This window comes from Leopardus geoffroyi, chromosome B1 (genome assembly GCF_018350155.1).
Source record: "Leopardus geoffroyi isolate Oge1 chromosome B1, O.geoffroyi_Oge1_pat1.0, whole genome shotgun sequence".
Lineage (NCBI taxonomy): Eukaryota > Metazoa > Chordata > Mammalia > Carnivora > Felidae > Leopardus > Leopardus geoffroyi.
The window spans coordinates 88,711,307-88,730,078 of record NC_059327.1 but is presented as its reverse complement, the minus strand read 5'-3'; the positions used below and the strand labels follow the sequence as shown (position 1 = coordinate 88,730,078).

Below are 18,772 nucleotides of genomic sequence, written 5' to 3'. Positions count from 1 at the left end.
GTGGACATTTTTACTGAAGTAGGTTTACTACAAATTCGGTGTAATTATCTCTTTCACTCAAAAACATTTCAAGACTGTTACATTTTATCCCAAATTATGAAGTTGATAATGACTTTTAATGATTTGTTAGTGTTGATGGACAATTGGTTCTTGTTTATTTGTGTGTGTTTGTTTTTTTTTTTTTTAATTTTTTTTTTTTTTTTTTTAATTTTTTTTTTTTTTTCAACGTTTATTTATTTTTGGGAGAGAGAGAGACAGAGCATGAACGGGGGAAGGGCAGAGAGAGAGAGGGAGATACAGAATCGGAAACAGGCTCCAGGCTCTGAGCCATCAGCCCAGAGCCTGACGCGGGGCTCGAACTCACGGACCGCGAGATCGTGACCTGGCTGAAGTCGGACACTTAACCGACTGCGCCACCCAGGCGCCCCTTTTAATTTTTTTTTTTAACGTTTATTTATTTTTGAGACAGAGAGAGACAGAGCATGAACGGGGGAGGGTCAGAGAGAGGGAGACACAGAATCTGAAACAGGTTCCAGGCTCCGAGCTGTCAGCACAGAGCCCGACGCGGGGCTCGAACTCACGGACCGCGAGATCATGACCTGAGCCGAAGTCAGCCGCTCAACCGACTGAGCCACCCAGGTGCCCCTGTGTGTGTTTGTTTTTAAACAGTGATTTAGAAAAGTTACTTTTGTCATTTCTAACTAACCACATTTCAATATCAAAGTTTTTGATTAATTGAGCTGGTATTTTATTAAAAAAAAAAAAAAAAAAAAAGAAACACCCTTGGGGGCACCTGGGTGGCTCAGTTAATTAGATGTCCAACTTCGGCTCAGGTCATGATCTCACAGTTCTTGGGTTCTAGTCCCGTGTGGGGTCTGTGCTGACAGCTCAGAGCCTAGAGCCTGCTTCAGATCCCACCCCCCCCCCACCCCCGCCTCTCTCTGTCCTCCCCTGACTTGCACTCTGTCTTCTTCTCTCCCAAAAACAAATAAACATTAGAAAAACAAAAATTAAAAAACAAAAAACACCCCTGGTGGTCCTTCTGCCTATGGGTCTCAACCATACTTTAAGGAAACATTGGGCTGGCTAAATTTACCAAAGCATTTATGGAATTATTGTCTAATGTGAACAATACTTTGACTATATTTTAAATAGCAACATGCACTTGGCACTGTTTCTAAAACTTTTTCAGTTTTTGTTTTTAGTGGTAATCTCTCTTCCTGGAATCTCTGCTGTTTTAATATGAGCGATAAAAAGAAACAAACAAAAAAAGGTCTTTGAAGTTAAATACAGTTGGGTCAAATCCTCATTACTTATGTGTTCATGGGCAAGACAGTTAACTACTTGTTACCTAAATTTTCTTATTTTTAAATTGTAAAATATAAAACAAATGATCTTAGGAAAAATGTTTTTGGGCATATAAAGCAGAGTGTTCAAGAAATTTCTTTCTTCTACAGTCTTTTCTTTACTGCCTTCATAACCTTGTTACCCAAAAGATAAATTTGCAATAGCCTTCCTCTTTTATGAAAAAGCGTAATCAAATATCTTGAATTAAAATCCCAATTTTTTTCATAACTTTATTATAGGATTCTCTCAGCACAATTTCTATACTTAAGATGGAAAAAAATACATTAGTACTCTACCATTCTTAAGCCCCTGGATTTCATCTTAACATCTTTTTTTGGTAGTCACATGGATTAAATCTGTAAAGATTATTCCACACTCTGAAAAATACACCAGTAATAATAACAACACTAAGAAGTTGCACTGTGACTATTTCACATCCATATCTGCATTACAAATAGCTATATTTTATGCATTTGTTTCTCTAATGGGGATAGGAAAATGACACAGGAGCCCTAGGGAAAAATAAATTCAATATCATTTCACACTCATTAACCATATAGAACCAGATGTTCATTATCAGTTCTGTAGAGAAATGCCAAAACATCTGAATGATTGGAAAAACAGTGTGTTTGATTAATGACTTTTTAGTTGATTAATACAGTTTTAAGTTATTTCAATCTCTGTTGCTGAAATCTGAGTACCTCTTCTATCTTAGCAAATATAACACAATAAATATAATTGCATTTTTGTAAGTAGATTCTTTTTTCACACCATCCTAACTCTAAATTTAATTCATATGGATTATGTTGACTATGAAAGAAACTGAGAAATGGATACAGCTCTATTTTTAGAAAACAAACTGAAAACATTTTTCTTCAGGAAATTTGTTTTCTTATCTTTTAATTCTTGGAAAGACAATGCTTAATTTAGGTTCACATTAATTGGACTGTTTTCGCTGAAACTTCCTTAAACTTTGCTCTTCTTTTGCCGTTTAAAAAGTTGTATTTTTGTGCCCTGAGAGAAGAAAACAAATGAAAACTAAATATATCTTTCACTGGCTTTTCCATTGAGGTATAAGTCACACGTGGACATATTCACCCTAGAAAAATATAGTGTAATATATGTGACTATTGAGTAATAAACATCTCCCCGTGAGATAAAGTCACAGTAAGTTGAATTTCCGAAATTGCAATTTCTATAACATACAGCACTGTCATTTGTGGTCTCAGTGTTGAGCAGCGGCACACTTCCAACCTTTATGCCGCAAAGACGGAATCCGTTCTATATTTAGATTCACAGCTGTTTGGCTTTTTTTCACAGATGCTGCCACTACTAAGACGAGCTTTAAAGAACAGAGGAATATGTCAAAATGTTTGTCTTTTATAGAGAAAATAAAAATAATTTATATTTAAAATGATTACTTGTTTTAGGATCAACATGTACTGAGCTCTTTGCACTAGGATTGCAAAGAATGAGGATACAAAGCAGGACACTTCACAGATCATGTCAGAAGTGAGAGAGACTCATATTTATAACCCAATATGGGTCCTTCTTCATCTCTCTTAAAAGAACTGAATACTCAGATTGGATCTACAGACAAAAAAAAAAAAAAACCAAAAAACAAAAACAAAAGAAAAACAGTTACTTAGTTTTTTTACAGGGAGTTAATTTCCCTGGATGCTGATTTATCTCTAATTAAACAGAATCATTAGTTCCTTCCATGGTTAAGGCAAGTAAGGGCAAAAGAAAAGTAGGTCAGGAGAGTTACATAACTCTACTCTTCCACATTAGTTATTATTTTGATTTGTGAGTTTTTTAAATTTTTGTTAATGTTTATTTTTGAGAGAGACAGAGACAGAGACAGAGCATGAGTGGGGGAGGAGCAGAGAGAGATGGAGACACAGAATCAAAAACAGGCTCCAGGCTCTGAACTGTCAGCACAGAGCCCGACAAAGGGCTGGAACTCACGGACCTCGAGATCATGACCTGAGCCCAAGTCGGACCCTTAACTGACTGAGCCACCCAGGTGCCCCTGATTTGTGAGATTTGAGTGAAGTACTGAAAAGCACAAACTTGGGAATGAGGTATACCTGACCTTATCAACCTCGTACTTCTGGTTATTTAATTGGTGTTTAGTTATTTCACTTCTTGCTCTTCTATTTCTTTTCCTCTTTACAACAAGGGTAATAACGTTTTCTTCATCAGAGTTGTTTGAGGATTAAATTACACTGAATATAAGGTGCTAGTACAACGTTTAGCATTTAAACACTAAATTGTTTTTATTAAAATTATTACTATTTTATTCTTTTTTAAAAGTGTATTTAATTATTTTGAAAGAGAGAGAGAGAGAGCACAAGCAGGAGTGGGGCAGAGAGAGAGGGAGAGAGGGGGAGAGAGAGAGAGAGAGAGAGAGAGAGAGAATCCCAAGCAGACTCTGCACTGTCAGCACAGTGCTTGATGTGGGGCTCGATCCCAAAAACTGTGAGTTAATGACCTGAGCCAAAATTAATAGACAAATGTTTAACCAACTGTGCCCTCGTCTTTGTCTTTTTCCTTCTTTTAAATCACGAAGTCACTCTTGCACATATTAAAACATTATATGTTTCATTTTTATAAGTTGGGAATGTATTATCCACATTCTCAGTATCTTGTTTTTTAAATTAGTTAACAATATATCCTAAAGATTTTGTTATACAATACTGGAGTATAGTCATTTAAAATTTGTATTGGTTATCAATAATTTAATTAGCCCTCTGCTACATGTTTGTGTTATTTACATTTTGTATGTGTTATTATTACAAATGGTGTTCTAAAGAAACTTAATTAATGAGCATCTTTAAAAAATTTTTTTTAACATTTATTCATTTTTCAGAGACAGAGTGCAAGAGAGGGTGGGGCAGAGAGACAGGGAGAGACAGATTCCCAAGCAGGCCCCAGGCTCTGAGCTGTCAGCAAAGAGCCCAACAAGGGGCTGGAACCCATGAACAGTGAGATCATGACCTGAGGTGGCCCAAAGAACCTCTTTTGATACAATTAGTAGTAAATACATGAGAAAATGTCTACTGGATAAACTGCTGTAGGAAAAAGTATATACATATTCAATTTAATAAATAATGCCAGGTTGCCATATGGTAGTGACTATTTCTCCATATTCTACTATTATCAAAATTTTAATTATGATAAATTACTACTACATAGATCTAAAGTTGTTCTATAGCTTTAATTATATTTTGCTATCTAGACTTTTATATCAATGCATTAGTAGAACTTTGACCTGAGAAAAGTAATTTATCTCAGCTGTGTTTCTTTTACCCTTATCAGGAAAATAAAACAACAACAACAACAACAACAACAACAACAACATATTCTTATGGGATCTTTATACTGATGAACTGTTACAATGAATACAAAGGGCCTCATACATGTTAAATGCTCACTTAAAAAATAAATTGGAACTTTTTTCTATTATTGAAGAACATTTACTAAAATCTAATTTCCTGTAGTAAAATTAAGCAGTATACTTTCTTGGAATCAAGGAAAGCAATATAACTCTTGTTTAATCACTGCTAGATTCCCTATCTTGAGTGCAAGCAATATTTGACCATACTCATTGTGTATAATACCTGGGACTTTTTTTTTTTTTAAACGTTTATTTATTTTTGGGACAGAGAGAGACAGAGCATGAACGGGGGAGGGGCAGAGAGAGAGGGAGACACAGAATCGGAAACAGGCTCCAGGCTCTGAGCCATCAGCCCAGAGCCCGACGCGGGGCTCGAACTCACGGACCGCGAGATCGTGACCTGGCTGAAGTCGGACGCCTAACCAACTGCGCCACCCAGGCGCCCCACCTGGGACTTTTTCAATATGTGGTAAAGCTAGTTGGAAAGGATCATGCTCAATTAAAATTCTTTTTTTTTTATTAAAATTTTCAAAAATGTATATTTATATTTGAGAGAGAGAGAGAGAGACAGAGAGAGAGCACAAGCAGGGGAGGGGCAGAGAGAGAGGGAGACACAGAATCTGAAGCAGGTTCCAGGCTCTGAGCTGTCAGCGCAGAGCCCAACATGGGGCACAAACCCATGAACCATAAGGTCATGACCTGAGCTGAAGTCTGATGATTAACCGACTGAGCCACCCAGGTGCCCCTCAATTAAAATTCTCGAGGAGATTTTCACCAATTTCTTTTTGTGTTTTAAAAATTCATGTTTTTATTCAGAGAGATAAATCACGTTCACTTAACCCTGGAAATGCTTATCCCTGAAATGTAAAATAATCACTAAAAGGACTTTATAGGTGTGTGGTAGAGAGAAATGACTGTCCTCAATTCTTTTTCTTTTTTTCCTCCTTAGCACTCCAAATCCTTTGCCACTTGACTTTGCATTCCTTCCCCATGTTTTGGGCCAGAGTTAGTATTTATCTGTCAATCTATTTAGAGAGAATGACTGACAACACAGATGATTAAAATGGTTTTTGACACAAGTGAGCTCAATGATGGAAATAAAAGTTATAAGAAAATGTCTTTAAGTATCTAGAATTAATCATGCAATTGAAAAGAATTACTTTTCTTCAGAAGTTTCATATTTCATTATGATATCATCTATTTGGCTCTTCTAATATGTCTGAAATATCCATGCTAAAGAAACCAAGTCTGAAATAAAGGTAGAGAAATGTCTAATTACTGTCCTAGATTGTCAACCTCGCGCTAAGTTGGAAATTTAGATAGAATAACTAAGTTTAAATATGTATCTTTCAGGGGCACCTTTGTGGCTCAGTCGGTTGAGCATCCGACTTCAGCTCACGTCATGATCTCACAGCTTGTGAGTTCAAGTCCCGCGTCAGGCTCTGTGCTGACAGCTCCAAGCCTGGAGCCTGCTTCTGGTTCTGTGTCTCCCTCTCTCTCTGCCCCAACCGACTCGCCTTCTGTCTCTGTCTCTCTCAAAAATAAAATAAACATTAAAAATTTTTAATATATATCTTTCAGTAGAATTTACTGTACAAATGAAATAAATCATTCTATCTAACTGAAAAAAGTTCAAATTATTTTATGACTTTCTTAGTTAATATGCTAATGACTTTTTTTTCCTTTGCTCAAAACTCCAACCACATTTATCTTGTAGTCTAAGCTCATGCCTGATATATACTGGATTATTAAATAAATCTACTGAATAAATGATACATAAATACATAAACCAATTAACTAAAATATGCTTTAAATAATTAATACATGAATTAATAAATCATGGACTATACATAAGTTAATACGAAAATGCCTGCAGAAGCACTCAGATATATTAAAACAACTCAATAATAGCTAAAAGCATTACAATATTTTAATCATTCCATTGTAAACATGTCTGGCCTAAAACAAATTATAATACATTTTTAAAGTAAAATGTATATTATTTTCATATGAAAAATAATTAAAAACAGAATGTGTTCATTTAGAGGAGATATTCTTTAACATTCATTGACAGGATAAATTGTATTGCTATCATTCCAAAATGTAACTTCTGTAATCAATTTACTATTTTTGCTTCTGTGAAGCATTTATGTATGTGGAGATCACACATTTCTTTCTCAGACTGGCTGTCTGCTGAGGCTGATAATATCCAAAAATTGCATACCTTTCTGACACTGGAAAACTTATCTTTTTGAATGTTTTGGCATCTGTACTATCCTTTGGTGTATTGGAGTCTGAAAATTCAAATAATATGCTTTTAAAAGGAAATAATCCTGGCAGAGATTAAAAATGAGTGATTTTAATCCCAAACAGTATATTTTACTGCTTTTATCTTCTGCAAGATACTTCGACCATAAAAACTTGCAAAAATACACCACTGGTGAGATCTCAACTTTCTCATCATCAATGAGCTGTGTGCATTCATCAAATCTCTTGAATGTTTCCTTAAGCAGCCTCTTGGAGGCCAATGATCTTCTACCTAGGATTTCTGTCAAGCCTTAGCTCTTAGAAAGAAACATGACTTATTACTTAAACATAGGAGTCAAAAGTATAGAGATTTGGTGGCACTGATTCACAGAATGCTCGACTATTGTGAGGTGTGTCAACCTAAACAATATGATTATGTCTATATTATTTCCATCTCAGAGGCAGTAATAATTCTTTGGTTTCTGACTTCATAGCACGCAGTGGGCATGTTAGAAGTTCAATCCCTTTACAAGAAAGTCACTTAACATGTCAAAGAAGTAGCATGACAGGAGCAAAATAATTTTTCTTACTCTGGATTTATTGTACTCTTTCTTAAGACCTATTTTGGTAATCGAAACAATTTTTAAAAGACTTTTTCATTTAAAAAGAACATTTGAAGCAAAATGCAAATTTTAAGAATAATATTTAATTTGCATACAAATAGGGGTTTATTCCTTTAAAATGAGCAAACATTATTGCCTACTGAAAAGTGTTAATTTTTTAAGTCTACCATTTCACTAATAAAATGTGGGCAAACAAACTAGGCATATGTAATAAAATTAACCATCTTGGTAACCAAAATAAGGGTTTAGACTTTTTATCAGATAAACAGATGGACTTTATTTATATAATATATGAAACCTAATTAAATGTATTAAATTCACTATACAAGTAATTAAATAGTCTAACTTAGATGACAACAACTCAAGACAGTCTTAGACTCAGGAGAAATTCTCAAAATTTTCTACTCTATCCATGAATTCAGTCAAGTCCCCATACATACCTGCAGAATAGATGTAGTATCTAAAACTCTCTATCAAAGAAAGTATTCCATTTTTTTTTAATTCAGTATCATATTAAAACACACACATACACACACCATTTGTTATATAGAGCTAAAATCAGGCTTCTGACTTTACAGCTTCTACTTGCTAAATGTAATTCTAATGTCTTCAGAGTCAGAGTAAATCCACTTCAAGTTCGACAAGATAACTCTTCACATTTATGAAAAAATACATTTATCTTATGAATTACATCTATTTTAAATCAAATGTACCAAGTTCTTAGAATCCATAGGCAATAAACCAACAACGTTAGAATAAACAGCCAAAACATGGTCCTTTATTTATGATGAATCCAAGAGTTTGACACTTATATCTATCACTAAACATACAGCACTAGAGGTAAAGGAAATGAAAACAAATGCCACTAAAAGACAGTGAACAACATAATATTATAACACAAATATGTGAAACTTCCACATGAAACAGATTTAAGTGGAGTTTCTCTTGTTAAATGAAGGGTGAAGAGCACAAGGGGACATTCACTGAATTTCTCCTTCACTTCTCCTGTAGCAACACAGGCTCAACCAAGGAGAGACTTTAGCCTCTAAGGAGTAGAGTTTAAAACAGTTAAATATGAAGTTTGATGCAAAAACCCTTTCAATATTAGCAAAAAATAGTAATAATCGTTTCAGTATAAGAGGGATCCCCTTCTTCCTCATCCTCATCAACATCTGTTATTTCCTGAGTTCTTAATTTTAGTCATTCTGACGGATATGAGGTGGTATTGATTTGTATTTCCCTCTTGATGAGTGATGTTGAGCATCTTTTCATGTGTCTGTTAGCCCTCTGGATGTCTTCTTTGGAAAAGTGTCTATTCATGTCTTTTGCTGGATTATTTATTTTTTTCGTGTTGAGTTTATAAGTTCTTTATAGATTTAGGATACTAACCCTTTATCAGATATGCCATTTGCAAATATCTTCTCCCATTCTGAAAGTTCCCTTTTAGTTTTGTTGATTGTTCACTGTGCAGAAGTTTTTTATCTTGATGGGGTCCCAATAGTTCATTTTTGCTTTTGTTTCTCTTGCATCAGAGACATGTCTAGTAAGAAGTTGCTGTAACCAAGGCCAACTGATAATTTTGTATATTTCTCCAAGAAAATTGAAAAAGAAGTTTCACAATAAGCTCTCATCTCCACATATACCCATCTAACTTGAGCTATTCTACTTCCTTTTCTCCTAGTACTGAGCAAACTTCCTTTATAACTACAATGTACAACCCTTCTACTTGCTTTGTAAATTCTATCCTCATTTATCTACTTAAGAGCAAAATATGGCAATTGAATATTCATTCAAAAAGCTGAAAGAATACCCACCTTTTGCCCCACATATCTGGAATGTGTCAGTCATTTGGGACTTCTTAAGACATAACTTTACTCAGTCATTCAATGACATAACTCAGTGTTCAATTTTGCAGATCCCACATTATTCAATAGTAAGATTATCAGGCTGTTAGAATAAGCCCATGTTAAACTAAAATGTGTATATGTTTAGAGCTAGGAATTTAAGGCACCATTCCAATAATCTATAAAATATTTTGTAAACTAAAATTTAAATTAATATTTTAATAAAATGACATCTTCATAATGTGTATGAAATGCTTATTTCTTGCTTATGCAAGAAATTATATATTAACTCCAGATATCTACTACTCCTAATAAGTTTTTTTTCATAGATTACATACAGTTTTATCAAATTATTTTATTTTGCAATGCTACTGCAAATAGATTGTTTCACAAAGTATGTTCTAATTAAACATCAAAGACATAAAACAGAGGATGTGTATCTGTAATCCACAGGAAAACATTGCTATAAGACATGAATTATTTTATATATTAAAATCTCTGAAAATATCAACTGTTAAATAACAGTATTGTCCATTAAAGTCAAATATGCAAGAGATGAAAGCTCTAGAGAGGAAGAATAAAGTAATACCGATGGAGGAGAGCCTGGGTGGCTCACTCAGTTAAGCGTCCACCTTTGGCTCAGATCATGATCTCACAGTTTGTGAGTTCAAGCCCTGCCTGTGTCAGGCTCTGTGCTGACAGCTCTGAGCCTGGAACCTGCTTTGGATTCTGTGTTTTCCTCTCTCTCTGCCCCTCCCCCGTTCATGCTATCTCTCTCAGAAATAAACATTAAAAAAAAAAAAAAAAAAGCAATACTGATGGAATATGGCTATATAATGATTACTTTATAGATACAAGAAAAAAGCCTGAGAAAACAGACTGGACCCCTGGCAGATGCTTATGTTGGGTTACACTGAAATGAGTAGATTTTTTTGAACTCCACTCGGGGTTGAAATGACATTATTAGGAAATGGAGCAGTCTCAAAACACAGCTGTTCCCTCTCAAAATTAGTACAAAATTTTGAATCTGCATGGGAAAGAAAGCTAAAGAGCTTTGCTGAAAACATTATAAAGAGTTGGGATTAATTGCCCACGGTCTTTCAGGACTAAAGAAAGGAATCTTTAAAGGGGTTTCAATTGAAATTGTTGGAGGACCACATCCTAAAGATGAACCAGATGTAGTAATCTTGCTAAATGGTAATTCAACTCAGGTCTAGTTTCCTTTCTGGCAAGACTGAGGTGATCAGCCTCAAATCTGTATTATAGGAAATAATGAATGGTTTTTGAAGAAGCCTAATGTCATAGTCTATGGCTAATTTATGTAAAATCTTCAATGTATAATCTGCATAACGTTCAAGATAAAACCATGTCAAAGATGTAGATCCTGAGGTGTTCTAAGAATTAGAGCTTTTCAAGCAAGGACTTTAAAATAATATGATCTGTATGATTAAAATAATAGAGAAAAAGTGGACAAAATAGACAAAAATAAGATTATAGTAAAAGATTTGAATGTACAGAAAAGATCAAATAAATATTATAGAAGTGAAAATAAAAGTATTTGAAATTAAATTAATAAATGGATTATTGACATGTTAGATTCAGCAGTACCAACTAAAAGTAAAATGAACAACAGGTCAGTAAAAATGTCAAAATTAAAGCACAGAAATAGAAGAAAGAGGAAATGATTAAGGTATAAGGGACACATGAAATAGTCTCTAAAAGAAAAATAAGTAACACAACTACAAGGAAGGAAGTAACACAAATAAAAGCATATACAAATGAAGAGAAGACAAATATACAATAAGGAATACCTACAAATTAAAAGCTGATCCTTTAAAAGATTAACAAAACATGATGAACCTTTAAAAAGACTAGGTAAAGTGAGTGAGAGAAATGTGAGAGAAAGAGAAAGAATACTTACTCTTATCAGAAATAAAAATGGAGACATCAGTACAGATTTTATAGCTACCAAAAGAAAATAAATCCTTTAAGTAAATTTCATAAAAAAAAAAGAATGCCTTAAAAATATCCTACAACTTGGGGTGCCAGGGTGGCTCAGTCAGTTAAGCGTCCAACTCTTGATTTTGACTCAGGTCATGATCTCAGTTAGTGGGATCAAACCTCATGTCAGGGTCCACACTGATAACACAGAGCTTGCTTGGGATTCTCTGTCTCCTTCTTTCTCTGCCCCTTCCCCATTCACAAGTACAGTCTCTCTCTCTCTCTCTCTCTCTCTCTCTCTCTCAAAATAAATAAATAAACTTAAAAAAATCCTACAAAGTTGGCTGTAGAAAATATAGAAAAATCTGAACATTAATGATATTGAATATCTTGTTATAAATCACTGTCGCAAAGAAAACAGACCCAGATATTTTATCAGTCAATTTTTCCAAATCATTTACAGGGACAAAAAAATAATAGTAATGTTCCACAGAGTAGAAAAATAAGTTTCTTAGCAAATTTTATGATTCCAAATAACCTGAATATTAAATCCTAAAAAGGGATATAAGAAAATTACACACCAGCCTACCTGTGACCAAATATCATAAGACAAAGTCCTAAGATATAAAACACACCTTAAAAAACTCAAAAGAATAGAAATGATACATTGTCTATTCATAGGCTACAGTGGAATTAAACTAGAAATCAATCAGAGAAATAGATGGAAAATCCCCAAGTACTTGGAAATTAAAACAACATATTTCTGAAAAAAACAAGTTAAAAAAGAAATTTGAGAAAATGTTTAATATTTTGATCTAAATGAAAATGAAATACAAATAAATAAAATTTGTGAAATGCACCGACAGCAGTGCTTACAGGGAAATTTATAGGACTGAATCCATATGTTAGAGGAGAAGAAAGACCTAATGTTAGTAGTCTAAGCTTCCGCATTAGAAAACTAGAAAAGATGAGCAAATTAAAAACAAAGTAGGCAGAAAAAAAGAAATAATAATTAAAGCAGAAATCATTGCAATTGAATGTAAGAAATCAATTAGAAAATATCAATAAAACCTAAATTTGCATCGTTGAGAAGGTCAATAAGCCTCTAGCCAGGTCAACTAAGAAAAAGAGAAGTGAAAGAGAGTCATCACTACAAATCCGATGGATGTCAAACCGATAAGTGCCTGTGCAAGTGTGCACACACCAAACAACCAAACAAACCATATAAAGATACAACTAACTAAAATCAAGATATACATAAAATATAATAAATCATAATCAAACTAGGGTTGTTTCAGAAATGCAAGGCTAGCTCATTACTCAAAGCTCAGCCAATATGCTTTACTGTATTAATTCAGAAAAGCAGAAAACCCATATGATTTTCATCATAGTTGCAAATCAGACTTTTGACAAAATTCAAACTCTATGCATGATTTTAAAAATTTATTTAGTAAGCCAAACATAGAAGATAATTCTTTAATCTGTTAAATAATTTATACCAATAAATGGCAAACATCATGTGCAATGATGAAATAGTAAATATTTTCTTTGAGTTTGAGAATGAAACAAAAGTTCCTACATTTATCAATAGGGTAGTAGAGATCCTCATCACTGTATTCATGTAAGAAATATATGTAAAAGACATAAATATTGGATACAAATTCAGTAGACAAAATCAATAGAATTTCTGTAAACCAGGAACAAACAATATGAAAATCAGGGCTTAAATATTATTCAAAATATCATTACATATAATAAATTCTTAGGAATAAATCTAAAATTGTATAAGATCTCAACACTGCTATGTATAAAACATTACTAAGACAAATGAAAGAAGAACTAAATACAATATTTTATAGATTTTGATTTTCCAAAATATAGAGTCAATTCAATAATCAAAATTTATTCAAGCTCTAAAAATGAAAATTTACAATAAAATTTTAAAGATTTAAAAAAATTTTTTTTTACATTTATTTATTTTTGAGAGACAGAGAGAGACAGTGTGAGCAGGAGGGGCAGAGAGAGAGGGAGACACAGAAGCAAAAGCAGGCTCCAGGCTCTGAGCTCTGAGCTGTCAGCACAGAGACAGATGCGGTGCTCGATCCCACAAACTGTGAGATCATGACCTGAGCTGAAGTCGGACGCTTAACCAACTGAGCCACCCAGGCGCCCCAAAATTTTAAAGATTTTAAACTTCTTTAAAGGGCCGAGAAAAGACAAGTTAAACTTGGGGAGGAGTATAGCTGAAGGAATTATTACACCAAATAGTCACAACTTTTTAGCCTTGTGTTAAAATTATAGTGTGGTATTGACACAAAGTAAAACAAAATATGTACAGAAGCAGATCCACCCCTGACTTATGACATAAGTGACACTTGTTAAAAATACATTTTGACCTCTGTCATATCTATGCACATATGGATGCATACGCTCAGAAGTATTACAGATTGTAAGATAGAAGGTATTTTAAAAATCTTGTAGAGGAATATATATGAGAATATACATGGTCAGGAGACCATGGAATAAGCAAAACTTCTCTAAACAGAGGACAAAGATGCTTACCATTAAGAAAAGTTTGGCAAATTTGGTCATTTGGAAACTTCTGCTTATCAAAATACTGGTATGAGAGACCAAATACCTCCTAAAGCAATAAATTATATATATAATTTATATATATGAATATATTTATAATTTATATATAAATATATATGAATATATATATGAATCCAGCATATATGCAAGATCATAAAACAGAACACTATTAATACCCCATGAAACATTACTCACGTCCATTGTAGTCATTATCAAAGTCTTTTCCCCTTAAGAGTCACACTATCCTGACTTCTAACACTACAAATGATACTTTTTTCCTTCATTTAAGTGGAATCATAGAAAAAAAACTATTTATATATATATATATATATATATATATATATATATATATATATAATATGTGGTTTATTTCACTCAATATATTTTTGTAAGATTTATCCACACTGTCATAACTGTCTTTGCTATATAGAATTCCATTGTATGATAAAACCACATTTATTTTTCCTTTATCTTACATTGTAGACATTTGGATACTCTAGACAGAAGGATATTCTAAAATATAAACATTATAAATTTTTGTATTTTGGTCAAGATATGAACAAAACCAACCAAATTTTGTTGGTTATACATCTGAGATAATAAAATGAATTATAGATTTTACATTCAGCTACTTTGACCGGATGGTTTTTCCAATTTATATTTCCATATGTGAGATTTCCAATTCTACATCTTCACCTAATACTGTCACCCCTTGCAAGGGCTAGAGGACAGTGAAGTGATGTCATATGGTGGAATATTGATTTTAGTTATATCACTTCCTAGAATCTGCTCACAGGCCAACTATCACCGTGATGTTGTCAGGACTGATAAATACATTTCTAGGTTTTCTGAACCTATCCCTGTAATGTATTTATTTATTTATTTATTTTTTTAACATTTTTTATTTATTTTTGAGACAGAGAGAGACAGAGCATGAATGGGGGAGGGGCAGAGAGAGAGGGAGACACAGAATCGGAAGCAGGCACCAGGCTCTGAGCCATCAGCCCAGAGCCCGACGCGGGGCTGGAACTCACGGACTGCGAGATCGTGACCTGAGCTGAAGTCGGACGTTTAACCGACTGAGCCACCCAGGCGCCCCTGTATTTTTAAAGAAAAATCCAGTAGTGCATGGAAATACAGAGGTTTGTTGTTTGAAGTAAACCCTCCAAAATTATTCTTCCCATTCTAGAGTAGAACTTACTTACAAACGCATCCTTCTAGGGTCTTATATGCCAATTTTCGGATTCAGAAACTTTATTTGAGTAGGCAATATAATTTATCAGATTCAGTAATCAACCTGAGAATGCCAGTGTAGTATTTTGTTTAAGGCACTGATTCTGGGCCAGGCTGCTTAGATTGAATCCTGGTTAGATGGTTAGTTATCACTTTCTAACCATGAGGCCTTAAACAAGTTACTTAACCTCACTGTTCTCAGTCTTACACTCTGGAAGATAAGGATATTACCAGGGTTGTTGTAAGTATTACATGGGATAAATACAAATAAGGTGAAAAGAACAGTATCTTCTGGTTACAAATGCTTTCTAAACATTAACTATTATGTAAGGATAAGATTTTAAGCTGAAAAGCTAATAAAAGAGTGATGTGCATTAGTTTAATACAATTTCCACCCTGACATACTCCTTTGACGACTGAGATCAAAACAAGAACTCACTAAAGAAGCAATTTAGAAAAATTGTCATTCACTGTTGGTCCATATAAGGAATGACTGAACTGAAAGCCAGGAGATTACATTTTCTCTTAGAATAAGAAGAAATTGCCATTAGTTGACAGGAAATAGACGGAAAGGTTCATATTGTTTGGTATAGCAAAAGATATGTCTTTTCAGATGTTATATAAAAGAACCATTTGCCACTCAGAAAGTAATCACCTTTCTATTGCTTCCTTCCATCCATTGTCCAAAATTTCACTCATTCATTGTCCCTTGAAGAAGCAGTAGACATTGAAAACAAAGTTCACTCTTCCCTTTTGCAGGCAACAAATCAGGCTGAAAAAATACACTGGCATTGTGTGGACTCCTGAGTCAGCAAAATTTATAAGATTGAATGAGGATCTGAGCAGTCTGGACTTTTATCATTTCTTCTTATCAGATCTGACAGAATGGTGACTTTGGAGATGAACGAATGTCTATGTATACAGGACAACCTGCAAAGACTGAGGGTCACTAATACGAGATATTACAAAATATTAGTTGAACAGATGCATTTTTTTCTCCATAAAATAAATCTATTTGCTATCCTTCTTTCACTAAGTTTAAGCTATGTGACTTGTTACATAAGAGAAGTCAATTGCAAGTACAGTGAAAAATAATTCAAATACGTTGTTGACAAGTTCCCAATTAACAGGAAGGAAAAGTAGATAACACCTTTATTTCCAGAAGTTAGATAGAAGAAGCAGAGGGTACAGGGAAAAGAAAAGTATAACAAATCCTTTTGCTGTTGTCCTCGAGGCTGAAACAAAGGAAGGTGAGTATTCAGTGAAGAAAAGCTCCTATAGGATGCAAGAAGGAATTCATGAACTAATGGATGTTGTATACTGCTATGCATTTTCTCCTTTGACAGGAGATTGTTCCTAAGTCAAAAACAGCAGTTTAACTGCAGGACATTCAAAAATACAGCAACACATTTTTAGATAAGAAGAGGCCAGAGTTTCTATTTCTCAGCTTTCACATCACTTTGAAAGGATACACCTATTCCTGCATACGCCTGCCATGTGCTCCTTCAGATGGTGGCAGGTTGAACTGATTTACCAGGAACTGAATGAAGAGACAGTCAAGCTTCAGAAAGAACCAAGATGGTGCTAAGTCACTTGAAGGCAAACTCCAGAGCTTTGACAGCAACCGGAGCATAGAACACTTCTATAGCAACCATCTATGGGAAGCTCTCTGGCCAGGTGTATGAGGGATGTAGATAGAGGTGAGCAAAAGACTCAAGGTTACCAAAAGGATGAATTGTCCCTCTTCAACCACTATGATGACAATTAAGCTGTTCTTCAAACACAATAGACATCTGTGAGGGTCAATCAATAACAGAAAAACGACCCTGATAAGGAGTTAAATCTTTAGTAAATATCAGAAGAGCAGAAATTCTACTTTATTCTAGGCAGCCCAGCTAAATTATTACAGGTCTCTGCTTCCCTTTCAGCTGAAAGTAGTCATATAGATGTAGGTAAAGGGTACTGAGACTTCTGGAAATTCCTTAAATGGAAGACAATCAGCCTGTTTACTGACCTCCTTTCTTCTACTTGGAATGTGGGTATTATAGACGGAATTATAGATGATTTCTTGTGACTCTGAAATTAGAACGTCATGCTAATCATGGCAGAGGGAAAAGATAGAAGATGCCTTGGTCCCCGAAGGACTATGGGTGTGTCAGGCCAGCTGTGATCCTCCTTTCTCCAGAACTGGGTCTGAACTGCCAATTTTTCAAATAGTGCTATATGACAGAAAAATATTTTAAACTGATAATATTTGTGTTTTCTGTTCCCTAAGTGATACAGAATTTGCTACCTAAAGCTATAATGCTGCATAAATGTGGAACTGATGAACAGAGAGTCTGGGAGGTAAATAATGAGGACTAACAGATATCAATTGGAAATTTCAGCGTGGAAACCTAGTGACCCTTGTAATGCATTGGTAGATGAGTTGGTCAAACTTTCACCTTCCTTTAATTTTTACCTTTTGATTTTTTTATTACTCAGAAAAAGTTCCTTTTTTTTTTTTTTTTTTTTTTTTTTTTAGCTTTCTGACTTTGTTCTTATGCCTTCAACACTTTCACTATGATTTACTGTTCCTTGATAAGGAAAGCGTGCTTGATCCTGTCACCAACACGTTTAGCATACATGGAACAACTATGGGCCCTGCTGACGTGTGGTTTGTTTTAGACAATCTCATAAGAGCTGTAGGTTTCATAGCATAAACTCCTCAAAGTCGGCCTGGGCTCACGCCACATGCAGATTTTTGGTGCTTTCCTAACCTTTTTGGTATAAAGGAAACGATTCTATTACCAGGGGTTCGGGGCATCCTAGTTTTGTTAGAGGTTGTATTGTAGGACAGCCCACGATGATATGTCAAACATTGGACCACTCGGAATGCCTATGGACATGGTCTCTGGAGGAGGTACCTTTCTTTTTTTGAATAGTAGACTGAGTCATCAGACTATAGCGCTAAGATGAATTAAGAAAAGATTCAGAATATTGGCACATATTGGCTGTTTTGTATTGTGTTTAGCAAAATCCTATACAACAGAAAAGTCAGACTAGAGCTAGTCACTCTCTAAGGTAAGAGAAATCACAACACCATTAAGTGATGCCTTTACATTGTTAAGAAAGGCAAAGTTGGCAGAGTCAACCTTGGGGCAGTGCAGGGCTGAAGAACCAAGTGCTACTCTTCTTCAATCTGAAATGATTTACCTGGGGATAAAGTGACATGGCACATGGTAGGCATTCTCATGGGCACAAATGCTGGACATTTAAAGAAGATCTAAACGATCATTTGAGAGGCAAAACAGTTTTCTTACAACTACTGCGTGACCCCTTGGGGAGCAATGTCAGACGCAGTTATCTCTGGAATCTTCAAAATTCCTTGGGCTTTGCCTGGTTAAAAACAAACAAACAAACAAACAAACAAACAAACATCCTATGGAATGGGCAAGGTACTAAAAGGGCATAGGAAGCAGAATGAAAATGACTTGACCTATGACTCAAACACACCATTTAAGTGCTATAGGATTGGCCAGTTATCACCTTAGTGTGCATTTCAA

General features: G+C 34.5%; 1 pseudogene; it reads right to left on the bottom strand.

The window, feature by feature from the left end:
• Positions 1-18,440, bottom strand: part of LOC123596404 — a 49,789-nt pseudogene extending 31,349 nt beyond the window's left edge.
• Positions 18,441-18,772: the final 332 nt, after the last annotated feature.